The 14,911-nt window shown below is 46.1% G+C and overlaps 1 protein-coding gene across 1 annotated transcript in view; it reads left to right on the top strand.

Annotated features, from left to right (window-relative positions):
* LOC147701495 (transient receptor potential cation channel subfamily M member 4-like) overlaps positions 1-14,911 on the top strand; it is a 1,534,183-nt gene that overhangs the window by 1,213,896 nt on the left and 305,376 nt on the right. The window lies entirely within an intron of this gene.

Below are 14,911 nucleotides of genomic sequence, written 5' to 3'. Positions count from 1 at the left end.
GACCCTATGATCAGCCCAGCTCTCCTAGGGAGTGGCCCGCCACACCAAAAAGAGCAGATCGGGAGGCCGCTCCTTCTCCTTCCGCGTGGCCAGAGCCTGGAACGACCTTCCTCTCCACCTCAGACAGAAAACATCGCTCCCCATCTTAGCAAGAAACCTCAAAACCTGGCTCTTCAACAGACCCCCTCCTTGATGGACTGGAACCTGTGAACCCCCTCCCCCAGCGCCTTGAGACCCTTACAGGTGAGTAGTTGTGCTTAACAAACACCTGATTTGATTTGATTTCGGAGGTCCTCCCTCTCAGTGCCTTGGTGGTACATCTCTGGCCATTATGTGTTACTGTCAGTTTCACAATCCTTATTTGTCCCATTGCTGAGAGAAGATCAAAGGTGAAAGTTGTGTGTGTGTGTGAGAGAAGCAGGCAGGGTGTTCAAAGTCATCAATTTGAGGTCTACAGATTTGATGCACCATATCTTACTGTTGACAAGGCATTCGAATAAGCAGTATTCAATCTCCTACAGCACACAGTGGAAAGAGAAACAGGCGCTTTGCTGTGATCTGCTTGTAAGTGAAGATTAATAACTTAATGTCATTCCACTGTGCTACACCACTTCCTTCGATTACAATCAGTTTTCTAGGTGCTTTGTATTTTACGGGTGCACGCAACAGGTAATGTTAGGGTATCAACCATGTATGCTACACACAAACGCCATGAGAAACAGTAGTGATGGTGTCACCCTTTAATTGTCCAGCTGATACGTCCAAGTATTGTGGCCTCAAAACAGACCAATCTAAATCATAGTTTCTTTGTCACTTTGAAGATGTTAACAGTATTATAGCCCTGCTCATAAGTGTCTGGACTGTACAATTACAGCGTAGGCAACAGCGCTGCAGGTGTTTCCTGCATACCCATCAAGTAAGTAAAGTCTCTCCTATCCAATAGAGACACACTGATAGAAACATAGCGGGCAAGTTTAAATAATGTATGCAACAGGATGGGCAGTCTCAGGTGTGGGGCCGTTCTAGGAGCAGAAGCAATGTCGCCCAGAGCAGAGTAGTTGCTGATTTTAAGAACCTTGAGGCGTGTCTTAATCATCTATCCTGTGACCTTTAATCATAAAAGACATGGTTGGTTCTGGCGCCACAGGTCATCTTAGCATGGACAGGGAGGAAAAAGACCAGGAAACCAACAACAATTAGGGAAAAGGGGAGTGAGCACCATAGCAGTTTTGGGGTAATAAGCCACAATGCTCAGGAGGGGGATACAAGTATTAGTGGTGAAGGGATGAAAGTTCTCTGCATGGCTTAGTTTAGCTCTGTCATGTTGTGTGGTCTATGCTACTGCATAATTCTTCCCTTATGGACTTCACTATCTGTGAGTACTTCACATTTTCGCTGCACTGTTTGTGAGCAGACACTAACTTTGCTGACAAAGGTCACCCAGACATAACTCCTAAATCCAACACTGTTAAGCGGATGAGGAGTCGGAGGGTTAATGATATTGTTGGTAGCCCCCTCTGTATGAAGGTTGTCGTCTTCCACATGAGCCACGGAAAGTCAATTTCCGAATTGTAAGGTCCCCAAAGACTGTTCTGTACCTGGAGGGCCTCATCAATGTGCTTCAGACTTTCCCCATCACCCCAGGCTAGAGACATTGGCCTTTTTACATTACCCCTGTGGTGAGAATGCCTACTTTCTCTCCCTGTAAAATCACATCCAGTGCCACATAACTTGGATGTATTTGTGTCTTGTGTGTTTATTTAATGGTGGACAAGACTGCCTCCATAACCCTGTGCTCTGTGTTCTAATCCCTACGTTTCTGGGGTGCGGGTAGCAGCGTCCTGCCTCTTACTTTAATGCTGATGTCCTATGGTCAGGTGAAACTCCCCCTCTCCATATTCCTTTTTTTAAAAAAAATGTTTTATTGACAGCACGAGAAAAATAAAGTTCATTCGATTTAAACATCCAATTAAGCAATTCAATATAAGCCAATCCATACAGAAGTATAATTCATAACAATTAAGGAATATTCAGCAACACAAGGAATTAATATTAAGCATATTAAACTCAATGCAGTTATAGCCTTGACATAGTTTAACCTCATCACCAATTAAGCACATAGAAGGGTGAGGGTAAATTTCAAAATTATATAAATGTTCCCCAAATTTTTTCCCATTTCATCATTGATCGTAATCCCCTTACTTTAGCTAACGCTAATTTCATGGCATGAATTTCGTTAGCAAGTGTCCACCATTCCATAATATGCGGAGATTTCGAAGAGATCCAAGCCCTTGCGATAGTCAGTCTAGCACATGCAAATAAAATAGTGATTAAATCTTTATGTAGGCAATTTAATGATTGTATATCTAATAAAACCGTGATAACTGAAAGAGGGGAAAAAATAATCTGCTTCTGCTTAAGGATACTTTCCCTTCCGGACCAAAACTCCGATAGTGCGGGACATGAGAAAAGCCTGTGTTCTAAGTCCGCCGCCACGAGGTCACATTTGGGGCACTTAGAACGATCATTTGCTAGACTGTTTGATGACCACATTGATATTCTTTGTGGGGTATAATACAAAGAACATATAGTTCTATATGATTGTAGTCTTAAACTAGAGGACAGAACCACACAGTTGATACTATAAAAAGTGGCAGAAATCTGGTTAGATGCTGTATTAATACCTAATCTAGTAGTCCACTTTATAGCAAGTTTTATACAATCGTCAGCTTTTTGCTGTTTAAGACATTTATAACTCTCGCTGATTAATGATTTACAGCCTGATTCATCAACGGGCCGTTTTGCGAGCCCCTAATAGCGAATCATAGCGATTCGCTATTAAAGACTCGCAAAACGGTAATCATGTAGGAATCGCATAATAAAATGCGATTCCTACTGATTCCTTATTTGCGATTAGCAAATTGCTAATCGCAAATAAGGAATAACTCGCCATTCATTCCTATGGGCCAAAAGGCCCATAGGAATGAATGGGGAGTATTCCTTATTTGCGATTAGCAATTAGCTAATCGCAAATAAGATTGCGATTTGAAGGGTGCCAGGGCTGTCCACAGGACACCCTGTAGCACCCCTCAAATGAAATTTCACACAGGTGTTGCACACACACATGTCCAAAGGACATGTGTGTGTGTAACATGCAACTCAGAAAAATGCATTTAAATGCATTTTTCTGAGTTTTCGCAATTTACCGCGAGGTCTGACCTCGCAGTAAATTGCAGCAAGAAATTGCTAATTCGCAAATTTAAATTGGATGTTGAATTGCATTTAAGGAATCTCTAATAGAGATTCCTTAAATGTAATTCCTCGCACATTTGCGACATCGCAATTAGCGATTTTTGCAATTGGGATGCTGAATCCCAAATGCAAAAATCGCTCTCGCAAAGGGCCGGATTCTCAGAATCCGGCCCCTTGCGAGCGCAATTTTGGTTCATGAATCGGGCGGTTAGTCTTATCGGAATAGAGACAAGTCCAAATGTCTGAGTCGGAGACTTCATACACCTTCATTTTACGGACTAAAAAGTCCCGAATTTGCATGTATTTAAACCGCATGGTGTCATTCAGTTTGTAAAGAAGTTTAAGCGTTGCAAAATCTAAAAATCCTTCTGGGTCATAGAGATCTCCTTACAAATGAATACCACAGCTGGGCCAACTAACCTCCGCACCATCATTAAAGATTCCGGGAAGTTCCGGATTGCCCCATATCTGTAATCTTGAGTGAAAGAAAGAAGTTTTACTAATAGTCAAAATCAAGTTCCATATTCTAACGATCTCCCTGGCAGTCTTAAACTTGAACCGCTTGAAATAATTTGGGTCATTAACTCTTGCCAAAAACTGGTTACAATCTGTGCCCAACATAAACTGAAAAAAGTAAAACGAATTATAGCTTTAAGCAAGCTTCGAAGGCGACCAAAGAAAGTTGCAAAAAAGTATAATTTAAAATCAGGGAAATTGAATCTTCCCTTTTCAATTGGTAACTTCAGCAAAAGAATCGATCTACAAGCTTTTTTGTATCCCCAGATGTAACTGCTACATATCCCATCTAGTTTTAAAAATAAAAGATTACTAACGCGTAAAGGGATTGATCTAAATAGATAAAGACATTTTGGTAATACTTTCATTTTGATTAAGTTAATCCGCCCACCTAAGCCAAGTGGGATTTTTGTGATGCGTCGCTAAACTACAACTGGGCGATCGCACACTTACCTTGGTTCGGTAGTCCTACATGATGAGGCTCTGCCATCAGGTGGGCTGATAGGACTTAATCAGCAACAGTTGATAGTCTTTTGTTTGATTCACTTTGTGTGCAAATATACCAGTGTTAATTGTTATACCTCAGCACCACTTGACCTACAGGCTTTGTTGTTATTCAGGTAGTTATACAGGGGGTATTAGCCTGTTTGGTCGTTAAACACCTCCCTCAGGCCCTCTCTTACGTGTTGTTTTGATAAAGTGGGATCTTGTGCCATTTTTTCAATGAGAGTGCTACTTCTTTTAGTAAAGAATCATAATTGAGCGTGATTATTTCTTTTATATTCAAAGATACTTTTACTCCCAGATATATGGCAGTCCTACATATGCCTTGGACCGGGACCAAGGGTTTATAATTCAATATGAACTGTGTTTTATTTATATTTAATTTATATCCGGAGATAGCCCCGAAACTATTAGCTTCCTTTGTTATCCCCGGAAGAGCTTTTACCACATCAGTAGTAAAAATTGCGATATCATCCGCATACGCGGTTATTTTAAGAGTGTTAAGACCGTATTTGTAAGGGATAATATTAGGTTGGGTCTGTAGTTCATTTAAAAATGGTTCCATAGAGAGCGCAAACAACAGGGGTGACAAAGGACACCCTTGCCGAGTGCCCCTAGCTATTGAAAAATTGGGGGATATCATACCTGCATAGCTAATTTTTGCAGTGGGATGGTCATATAAAGACTGCATTCATCTTAAGTATTGGCCCTGAAAGCCATATGCCGTCATCACCGCTCATAGGTAGTCCCACCCCACTCGATCGAATGCTTTCTCAGCATCTAACAGAACCATCCTCCTGGGAGACCTCAACTTCCATCTGGAGAACAACAACAACCGCAACACCAGCACCCTGCTCGACAACCTCACCAACCTGGGACTCAAGCAACTGGTGTCCACCCCCACCCACCTCGCCGGACACACACTCGACGCTGTCTTCTCATCCAGCAAGGACATCAACTTCAGCCACACCACAGAGCTTCAATGGACGGACCACAGCTGCGTCCACTTCACCTTCAAGAAAACAACGACCCACCACCACCAGCAACAGACCGCCCGCAGAAGCTGGAACAAGATCACAGCAGACCAGCTCGCCACCTCCCTGAGCCAGCACCCTCCTGCCAGCTCAGCGAACCCCAGCCAGGCCGCCGACAACCTCACGAAGTGGATCAGCAACTGCGCGGACGAACTCGCCCCACTGAGGACCCCGCCCAGCAGACCCGGCAGCAAGAAAGCCCCATGGTTCACCGACGAACTCAAGAGCTCCAAGAAGAACTGCCGAGCCCTCGAGAAAGTCTGGAGAAGGGAACCGACACCGGACAACAGGACCTCCTTCAAACTTGCCACCCGGAAACACCACCAGCTGATCCGCGCCGCCAAGAAAACAGCATTCAAGGACCGGTTGGACAACAACGCACACAACTGCAAGGAACTCTTCAACATCGTCAAAGAGCTTTCCAACCCCAGCGCAGGAAACAACGACATCACCCCATCGCAAGACCTCTGCAACTCCCTGGCTTCATACTTCCACAACAAGATCGCGGACATACACAACAGCTTCAACAACCAACCAACGCACACCATGACCGAACAACCACCCCCCACCACCACCCTCCGCGCCTGGACCCCGATCAGCACCGAAGACACCATCCGCACGATGAACTCCATCCACTCCGGATCACCGACCGACCCCTGCCCTCACCACGTCTTCAACAAAGCCGACGCTGTCATCGCACCCCACCTGCGAGACATCATCAACACATCCCTCGACACCACCATCTTCCCCGAGAGCTGGAAACATGCCGAACTCAGCGCCCTACTCAAGAAACCAACAGCGGACCCCACCGACCTCAAGAATTACCGCCCCATCTCGCTCCTCCCGTTTCCAGCCAAAGTCATCGAGAAGACCGTCAACAAGCAGATGGCCGCTTTCCTCGAGACGAACGGATCCCTCGACCCCTCACAGTCCGGCTTCCGAGCCAACCACAGCACCGAGACCGCCCTCATCGCCGCCACCGACGACATCCGAGCCCTGATGGACAATGGAGAAACAGCGGCCCTCATCCTCCTAGACCTCTCCGCGGCATTCGACACGGTCTGCCACCGCACCCTAGTACGGCGCCTCAGCAACGTCGGAATCCAGGACAAGGCGCTGGAGTGGATCACCTCCTTCCTCGACGGGAGAACACAGAGAGTCCGCCTACCACCGTACAAGTCAGAGGCCACCGAAGTCATCTGCGGCGTCCCCCAAGGATCATCTCTGAGCCCCACCCTCTTCAACGTCTACATGAGCCCCCTCGCGGCCATCGTACGCAAACACAACCTCAGCATAATCTCCTACGCCGACGACACCCAGCTGATCCTCTCCCTGACCAACGACCCCGCCGCCGCCAGAGCCAACCTGCACGAAGGGATGAAAGAGGTAGCCGAGTGGATGACGACCAGCCGCCTGAAACTGAACTCGGACAAGACGGAGGTCCTCATCCTGGGCTCCTCTCCCTCCGCCTGGGACGACTCCTGGTGGCCTCCCGCCCTGGGCACCGCACCCAAACCGACAGACCATGCACGCAACCTGGGCTTCATCCTGGACTCCTCCCTCTCCATGACCAGGCAAGTCAACAACGTCTCCTCGGCATGCTTCAACATCCTACGCATGCTACGGAAGATCTTCTGGTGGATCCCCACCGAGACCAGGAAGACCGTCACCCAGGCCCTCGTCACCAGCCGACTGGACTACGGCAACGCCCTCTACGCCGGGACCACCGCCAAGCTCCAGAAGAGACTCCAGCGGATCCAGAACGCCTCAGCCAGACTCATCCTCGACATCCCACGAACCAGCCACATCTCCGGACATCTGCGAGACCTTCACTGGCTCCCCGTCAACAAAAGAATCACCTTCCGCCTCCTCACCCACGCACACAAAGCCCTACACGACCAAGGCCCGAGCTACCTCAACAGCCTAGTCAACTTCTACGCTCCCAAACGCCACCTCCGATCAGCCAACCACGCCCTCGCCGCCGTCCCCCGCATCCGAAGAGCGACTACAGGAGGAAGGTCCTTCTCCCACCTGGCCGCCAAGACCTGGAACTCCCTCCCGACCGACCTGCGCCTGACCCAAGACCACCTCTCCTTCAGGAAGAAGCTGAAGACCTGGCTGTTCGAGCAGTAGCGGCTCCCCCCCCCCCAGCGCCTTGAGACCCCACGGGTATGTAGCGCGCTTTATAAGTGTCACTGATTGATTGATTGATTGATTGATTGAACCATTCCGAGTGGGGTGGAACTAGTCGTTGCTACGTCAAAGGCAGTTATTGCCATATTTACATGGGCGGTGGTATCCCTCCCCATAACAAATCCATGTTGCTGTGTATTAACTAGCTTCGGCATGAAGGGTACAAGTCGCTTAGCTAAAATTTTCGCGAATGCTTTTTCATCCGCGTTGATTAGCGAGATAGGTCTATATGACCCACACTCATCAGCAGGTTTATGCTTTTTAAGGAAGAATACAATCTTAGCTGTATTCCACGAGCTAGGAGCTTTTCCCGTTTTCCCGTTTTCCCAATCAAGTTGATAACTGAGCTAAAAAGAGGGAGTAATTCCTTAATGCACGTTTTATAAAGCTCTATCGGAAGCATATCCTCCCCAGCTGCCTTGCCAGAAGGGAGAGAGGTAATCGCAAGTCTTATCTCTGTTGGGGTAATATTTTCAGCCAGTTGTCCTATTCCTTCTCTGTCTCCTTGGTCGATCAGATTGTTATTGATATATGATGATATGTTATTCTTTGTAGGATAGTTTTCCGGGGTACTATAATAGTTGACAAATTGCTCTAATATCTGTTCTGGTTGATTATAAATTTTAGTATTCAATCCTTTGATAGACTTGATTAATATGTTAGCCTTCTTATCAGCAACTTTATATGCTAAATTTTTCCCGATTTTATCGCCGCTCTCATACTGGGATAAATGGTATTTATGTAGTTTGGCACTGCATTTCTCCCTAAGTATCTTTTTCGTAGCAGACTGAAGACTCACTAATTTAAGTCTTAATTCTACAATGTTTGGTGTTCCTTGACAAAGTGCTTTTGCCAAGTGATTTTCCAATAACAAAATTTTAGATGTCATAGTTTTAATCTCATTCCTAGATTCTAAGTTCTTTCTGAAAATATATTGTTGTGCAAAACCCCTAATACTAGCCTTACAAGAATCCCAAACAAATATAGATAAAGTAGAGTTTAGATACATTTTTATAAATTCATTAATGTGTTCTTTAAGTTGAGAAATAAATGCTAAATCAGAAAAAAGATATCTAGGAAATGTAAACTGCTTTGGACCTTGTTTCTTTGTAGTGATATTAAATTAAAAAAGAATAGGGTTGTGGTCTGATGTAACTCTTGGGCATATTTCTATAATACTAGAATCTAAGGTCTTATCTGCTGCCCAGACCATATCTATTCGTGAACATTATTTATGGGGTGCAGATTAATATGTGTATCCTGCTAGGTTAGGATGTGTAGTCCGCCACACATCTTTTAAGTTACATAGACAACTTAGTTCTAATATAGCAGCTCGAGTTTTACGCATTCGTTGGAAAGCACCCCGCCTAGTAGTGTCCACGTCGTAATTCATTACGCAGTTGAAATCACCCATTATTATCAACTCTCCTTCCCAGTCCAATAACTCAACGTTTAACCCATCCAACATAGATGGGTCATCAATATTAGGTCTGTATATCACACAGAATACATACTTGCAATGTTCAAGTTCTATTTGGGCAATTGCCCATCTACCCCCTTTATCAGCAGCTGTTTGGATAGCTTCACATCTTAGTTGCTCTTGTTTCAATATTGCGACCCCCCTAATAGAGGCGTTTAAAGTAGAACATACTATTAACTCATAACCTAATTGCCCTAGTAATTTCCTATCTTTATAACAAATGTGAGTTTCTGACAGCAAAACTAGATTGGGTTTGTACATTTTAAGCACTTCTTGTGCTAGAAGTCTCTTGTTCTTGCTGTTAAGGCCAGCGACATTCCAAGCTAAACACCTAAACCAATACATTCCTTAGATAAATTACCTTCCTCTGTTTTGTTAAGTTCCAAAATATAATTATTTCATCATAATCATTTTTGAAGGTTCTAGATCTCGCGCTGTAAATTTTTATCATTTTTTACCCAACTACCCCTGGACCCGCCCCTTCCACCCCCCACCCTTTTGTCCCTTAGGGGAGAACACCCCTCTATGACCTGCTGCCGCTGAAAGGGCAGCCTTACAAAGTAGCAGCGCGGAGTCTCCTCCCGACATCCCATGCTGCTATATAAAAAGAAAGGAAAAGAGAGGATGACTAGAAAAGAGAGAGGAAAGGAAAACATTGAAGGAAATCTCTCTGATGCTTATTATCATTTAGAGTTTATTCTAATCAGAAAGTGAACAGAAATAAAACTAGGGAGATTTATGAAAGAAAAGAAATCCAAAGACAAGACGAGTTCCATGAGATAATACTAAGTAAATCATCGTTAGCTAAGAGCTAACTATTCTTGCATTCCCTTTTAAGTAGGCCATATAGCATGATATTAATTAGTGCAAATACAAACTAAAACAATATTAGTATTCATACTCTAAGTTTAGAGAGTGCTAGTTCTGCTTCCTTTTCATCTGTGAAAAAGTACGTATGACCACCCTTAATAACTTTGAGATGGGCAGGTTCCTGTAGGTACGCCTCCCCCCACCCAGCGATTTAAAGGTATCTATCAGCTGACGCAGCTTCCATCGTTTTTCCATTGTAGTTTTACTTAAGTCAGAGCGGACAAAAAGGTTACATTTTCTATTGTGACAGGGGTATTAGGTCTAGCTTTAAGTGAGACTGCCTGTCTCAGTAGAAAATTTCCCCCAAAAATCAGAAGGGGACGAGGGAATTTGCTCTCTTTATTTTTTTGAATTAAGGGTAATCTATGGACTCTTTGGAGCTATGAGTCTCAGTCCCAGTCTGAAAGATCTAAAAAAGCCTTCTGGAACAATTTAACCACGTATGTCCTTGGGTCTGACCCTTCTGACCCTTCTGGAATACCAAAGAGTCTAAGGTTTTGCCTCCTTTGGCGATTCTCCATGTCCTCTATCTTATTCTGAAGATTCGTTATCTGTACGTCGTGTTGATTGGTTAAAGTCTGTACGAACAGATATTTCTTCCACACCTACTACTCTTTGCTGCAGTTCTTCGATCTCTTGAGCGACCCGCCCCAGTTTACTGAACATCTCCTGCAAAGAGTTCTGCAGCTTACTATTATCTTCTCTCAACTGCAGGAAATGCTGCAATGTTTCCTGTCGATGGTCTGTTAAGGTCTTTAGAATCAGATTAAGAGGGGAGAGATCGGAGTTCGAGTCCACTAGCCCTATTTGAGCCGGTACATCAGTAGTGTTTATTGTATCTGTGAGTGTAACTGTAGCTGGAGTAGAAGACATCTATTGAGGAGGGGATTAACACAGTAGCTGTTATAATGCTGTCAGACTCAAGCTCAGACCGAGGTTTAGTCTGATCTATAGAAGTTGGTTTTAGGCCTACTTGGGCGAGGAGCGGAGATGTAGTATGAATGATAGTTAGAGAAGAATCAGTCACTTCTTTTAAATTAACACATTCTGTTGGACTGGCACCTGAGAGGCGCAGGGCCATGTTCTTGACCCCACCTTTTGCTTGAATCCATTTCTGGAGAGGAATTTCATCTCTAATGGGCTTTCCGTGTGACTTGGAAATTGAGATAGAAAGGTTAGATGCATTACTGTTCCCTTTCTTAAGTTTATTTTTGGCTGTAGTCCTTCCCTTTTTATGCCCCAAAGGTTTAGCAGTTCCTGTAGGAGAACTACATAAATCATCCTCTACGAGCTCCTCATAGTCACCATTTGAGCACTCCTCAGCCCCTTCAGTAATTGAAACCACCGAGTCTGCCATGTCCACATCATCAGGTGGCTGTTCGTCCGTTGCTCCTACCCCTGCCCCAAAGTCAACTTAGCGTCATAGTTGCTTTGTTCATTGCCTGGGTCTGACCCCTGAGAAGATTCGGTTGTTGATTCAACAATGTTGCCCGATATCTCATTAATCTCAATGGCTCCAATGCTAGGGATAGCCTTTCCCTCAGGGTTATCTGCATCTGCCCTCCTTCTCAAAGTAATATCAGGGTCAACGTCAGATTTGCCCATATTTATTTTGTCGGTTTTATCCATTTTATCAATTTTGTCTGACAGTTTAGTTGGTGAACAACTAGTTCCATTAAAGCTCGTCTGTTTCCCAATATCAATGATTTTGCAAGCTGCTGCCAAGTCAGAAGGTGCTGTAACACTGTTACCGAGGTTCTTTCTAGGGGTTACATTGTTTCCAGCATTCTTCCCAAAGCTAACGCTAGAGTTAGCATTCGCGATACTGTCTGCAACAACAAAAAGCGGAGCACGTATCTGTTGTTTACCCGCTAGTTGCTCGGTTTTCTCAGACACAGCCGCTGAGAACGATGGGGTCGTAGCAGGCGTTCTTCCCGTGATGTCCGCATCCGTTGCATCAACAAGGGCCGGCGTCTCTGCCGTGACCCCCCTTTCTGTGCGAGTGGTTCTGGGGACATTCTTTGGTGCCATCCTCATTCGTGGTAATGACCATGCAACAGCCAAGTCAGTTTGCGTCGATGCCTTCACAGCCTTCACCGGAGCGATCGAAGTGAGCGGGGCCGCCAACACAGTGAGGCCCGACCAGCCGAGCCCCAGTCTGCCGAGCGGTCATGGATTCAGCAATCTGACCGCGAGCAGACGCCGCTCGCACGGCCCTGAAAGAAGCGAAGCATCCAGCTGCGTCGAACACACGCAGGCATCACAAAAGTCAGTGACGCTCTTAAAATTCTTTCCTCTCGATCTTTTTAACTTTCAATTATTTCCCCCATGAAGTCCGTAATAGCAGGGATCCGGGGGCCTCCGTCAGAACTGCTGCTCCGTGGCGGCGTCAACCCGCCATCTTGGTTCCCCCCAGGCTACACTAGTGTAAGATTCCCCCTCTCCCTATTCCACCAATATTGGCTGGCACATAGCAAAGGTGTCATTTTTCAGGACCTCTTCCATGGACAATCCACATTTAAGCCTTGGCCATTTTTAAACGTGTCTGACACTGAAATCAAATGATCTTCTCTAAGATTAGGGAAGGGTTTGAAATTTGGGAAACAGTAAACACTTTGCTTGTCCAGCCTTACCACTCTGATTGCCAAGAGTAGATACAGTATTTTACACAACAACCTTTAGACATCCAGAGTACTCTGTGGCCTAGTCATAAGTAAATGGATTACTCCAATTCAGACTGGAAAAAAACCTGGATTCTTTCTAGAAGTACAGCTTTGTGACCGGTCTGGACTGGAAAAATGGCCTGATGTGCCCTAAAAGGAGAAAATCTGTCATGATCCTGGAAAATCCTGCACAAGGACTGCTAAATAAAGAATATGCATTGAGGCTCGTCAAAAAACCGAGGCGACCCCAGGGTCCTCAAATTCCCTGCAGCCTATCAGGCCTAGAGAAGCAAACACAAATACAAAGTAGTGCATCTGTCAGTAAGGCGAAAAGATAACTTTCCTTCAAGTGAACTAGAGAGCCTGCCCTCATCCCAAACTTATGGGACCATTACGGTGCCTATTTCACACCGTCCCCATTCACAGACGAACCAAGAGGACTTGCCTTCACATACTTCGGATATGATACTTTGGCTAATTTAACCATCTAACTGATGAATTCATGTCAAATGTATTGTTTATTTCATAAAAACCACAACAATTTTTTACATATATCATTATGGGTACAACAGTCATCGAAGTCCAATTTTACTAAAGGATGCATTTCACAATTCCAGTAAAATGAATTCATAAAAGCTCAGAATACATCCCGGTCACCCAAGGAATGGAAAAAATATTTAAAATACTGAGAGCTGAAACAGACAAAGATAAAACACAAGGCAGGGTGGTAAAAGTGCAGTAGTGCAGTAGTGCAGGATACTGATCTAAGGCATAAGTAATAGGTTAACAGAGCAGCTAAGACAGGTGGGCTGTTTTCCGTGCCATATGGCTAGGTGCTTCCAGGTTTCTTAGTGCAATATTCAGTTATACGTTTTTGAGAGTAGTTGACAAAATGAGTGTTGATGGATCGACATTGAAGATGAGCTCTAAGGTCTTTAACAAATGTCCCGCACCTCGATAAATTACATCTGTGGACCCTCTTCATCAAGAAAATTGTTTTAGTAGGGCTCTCCTTGTGGCATCGAGAGAGGCAGTGCATCAGAAAGTTTAGCCATGATTCATGCTTAACATTGCAAAGACTGCATGCCCCCTCCTTACTGCGGTTGGCCCAGGCCGGGTTAAAGTCTGCTACCGCTAAAAAGAGCAGACCCATGTACATAATATATCTGCACACTCTGCTGTTGATGGCCTCGGAGAGGTAAGGCTGAAGTCACCCAACCAAGTATGAGGAATTTAGAGGGAGTAGAATCTCTGAGGCTTTTAGGGAAGCAGAATCTTGCTGAAATTAATCTACAGATAGCCGTCTATGAAATACCTTTTTCCAAGTCAAGAAGGAAATTGAATGAAGAGTTAGCCCTGGTGCTTTGACTTGGAAAATGTAATTGCCTTATGTATTTTTCTGTGCCATGGGCTCCCTGGGCTCTTGAATATGACTCTCAGAGAGGCCTTTAGTGAGTTCCTGGCACTTTCAATATCCGTTTATAATATTTCAAGGTGTCAGTCTTGCAGGTTAGCATTTGATTTGGCAGGCCGAATCCCAGTCAAATTCTGGATTTGTGGGGGGCGTGGCTTGACCGGAAACAATGGCGGTCGTGCCTTAGGCACGCTCCGCCCAGCCTGCTTATATCCTTCACTAATATCCTGCCCTGAGTACCCATAATTACAGTCCAGCCGTCGGAAGAGCCGAAGTCTTGGTCAGCGACCCCACGATATCTCTGGGGGCTTGCGAAGATCGGAGACGTGGCCTGTGGTGCTGGGCGGCCTGGTGAGTGCTGGCAGAGGCGGCGCCGGGGCCTTGCGTGCCGCGCCTGGCCAGAGACGTGGTCCCCGAGGCTGGCGAGGGAGAGCTGGTGTGGCGGAGTGGCGCAGTGCTTCCCCCGTTCGGCACTTGGGTGGACTGCCTCGCGGGGGTGCACCCGGCTGGGGATCGAGCTGCCTGGCGATCCCTTGAGGCCCTGTGGAGGACGGGTCTGGAGCCGCGGGCCGGGAGAGCCATTGTTCCGGACTGGGCGGCCCGTGCGGCGGCGGCCATTTTCTTCGTCCCAGCTGGCGGCGGTGAATCCTGAAGACCACATCTTGGGGGTGACCTGCTCCGGCCAACTGAGTGTTGCTGGGGCTGTGGAGCGGATTTTCTGGATGACGCCCGGCGAGGCGGCTGGCCGGCTGGGTCAGCCTGTGTGGCCTGGGACCGGGGGGGCGCGGCGACTGCTCCGTCGCGCCCTGCATTGGACCACGGTGGTCCCCTCCGTTTGGCAGCGGGGTGGCCCCTCTCCTACTGACATTTGGCGTGGAGGGGCATGAAGAGACGCCGCCAGTGATTCCCAGAAGTCCTCCTCAACGGGGGCTGCCAACATGGACATCTGCCTGACCTGGGTGTCCTAGACGGCGCGGAGGACGGC

This window comes from Lissotriton vulgaris, chromosome 7 (assembly GCF_964263255.1).
Source record: "Lissotriton vulgaris chromosome 7, aLisVul1.2, whole genome shotgun sequence".
In the NCBI taxonomy this organism is placed as follows: Eukaryota; Metazoa; Chordata; class Amphibia; order Caudata; family Salamandridae; genus Lissotriton; species Lissotriton vulgaris.
This window is presented reverse-complemented; position numbering and strand designations above follow the sequence as displayed.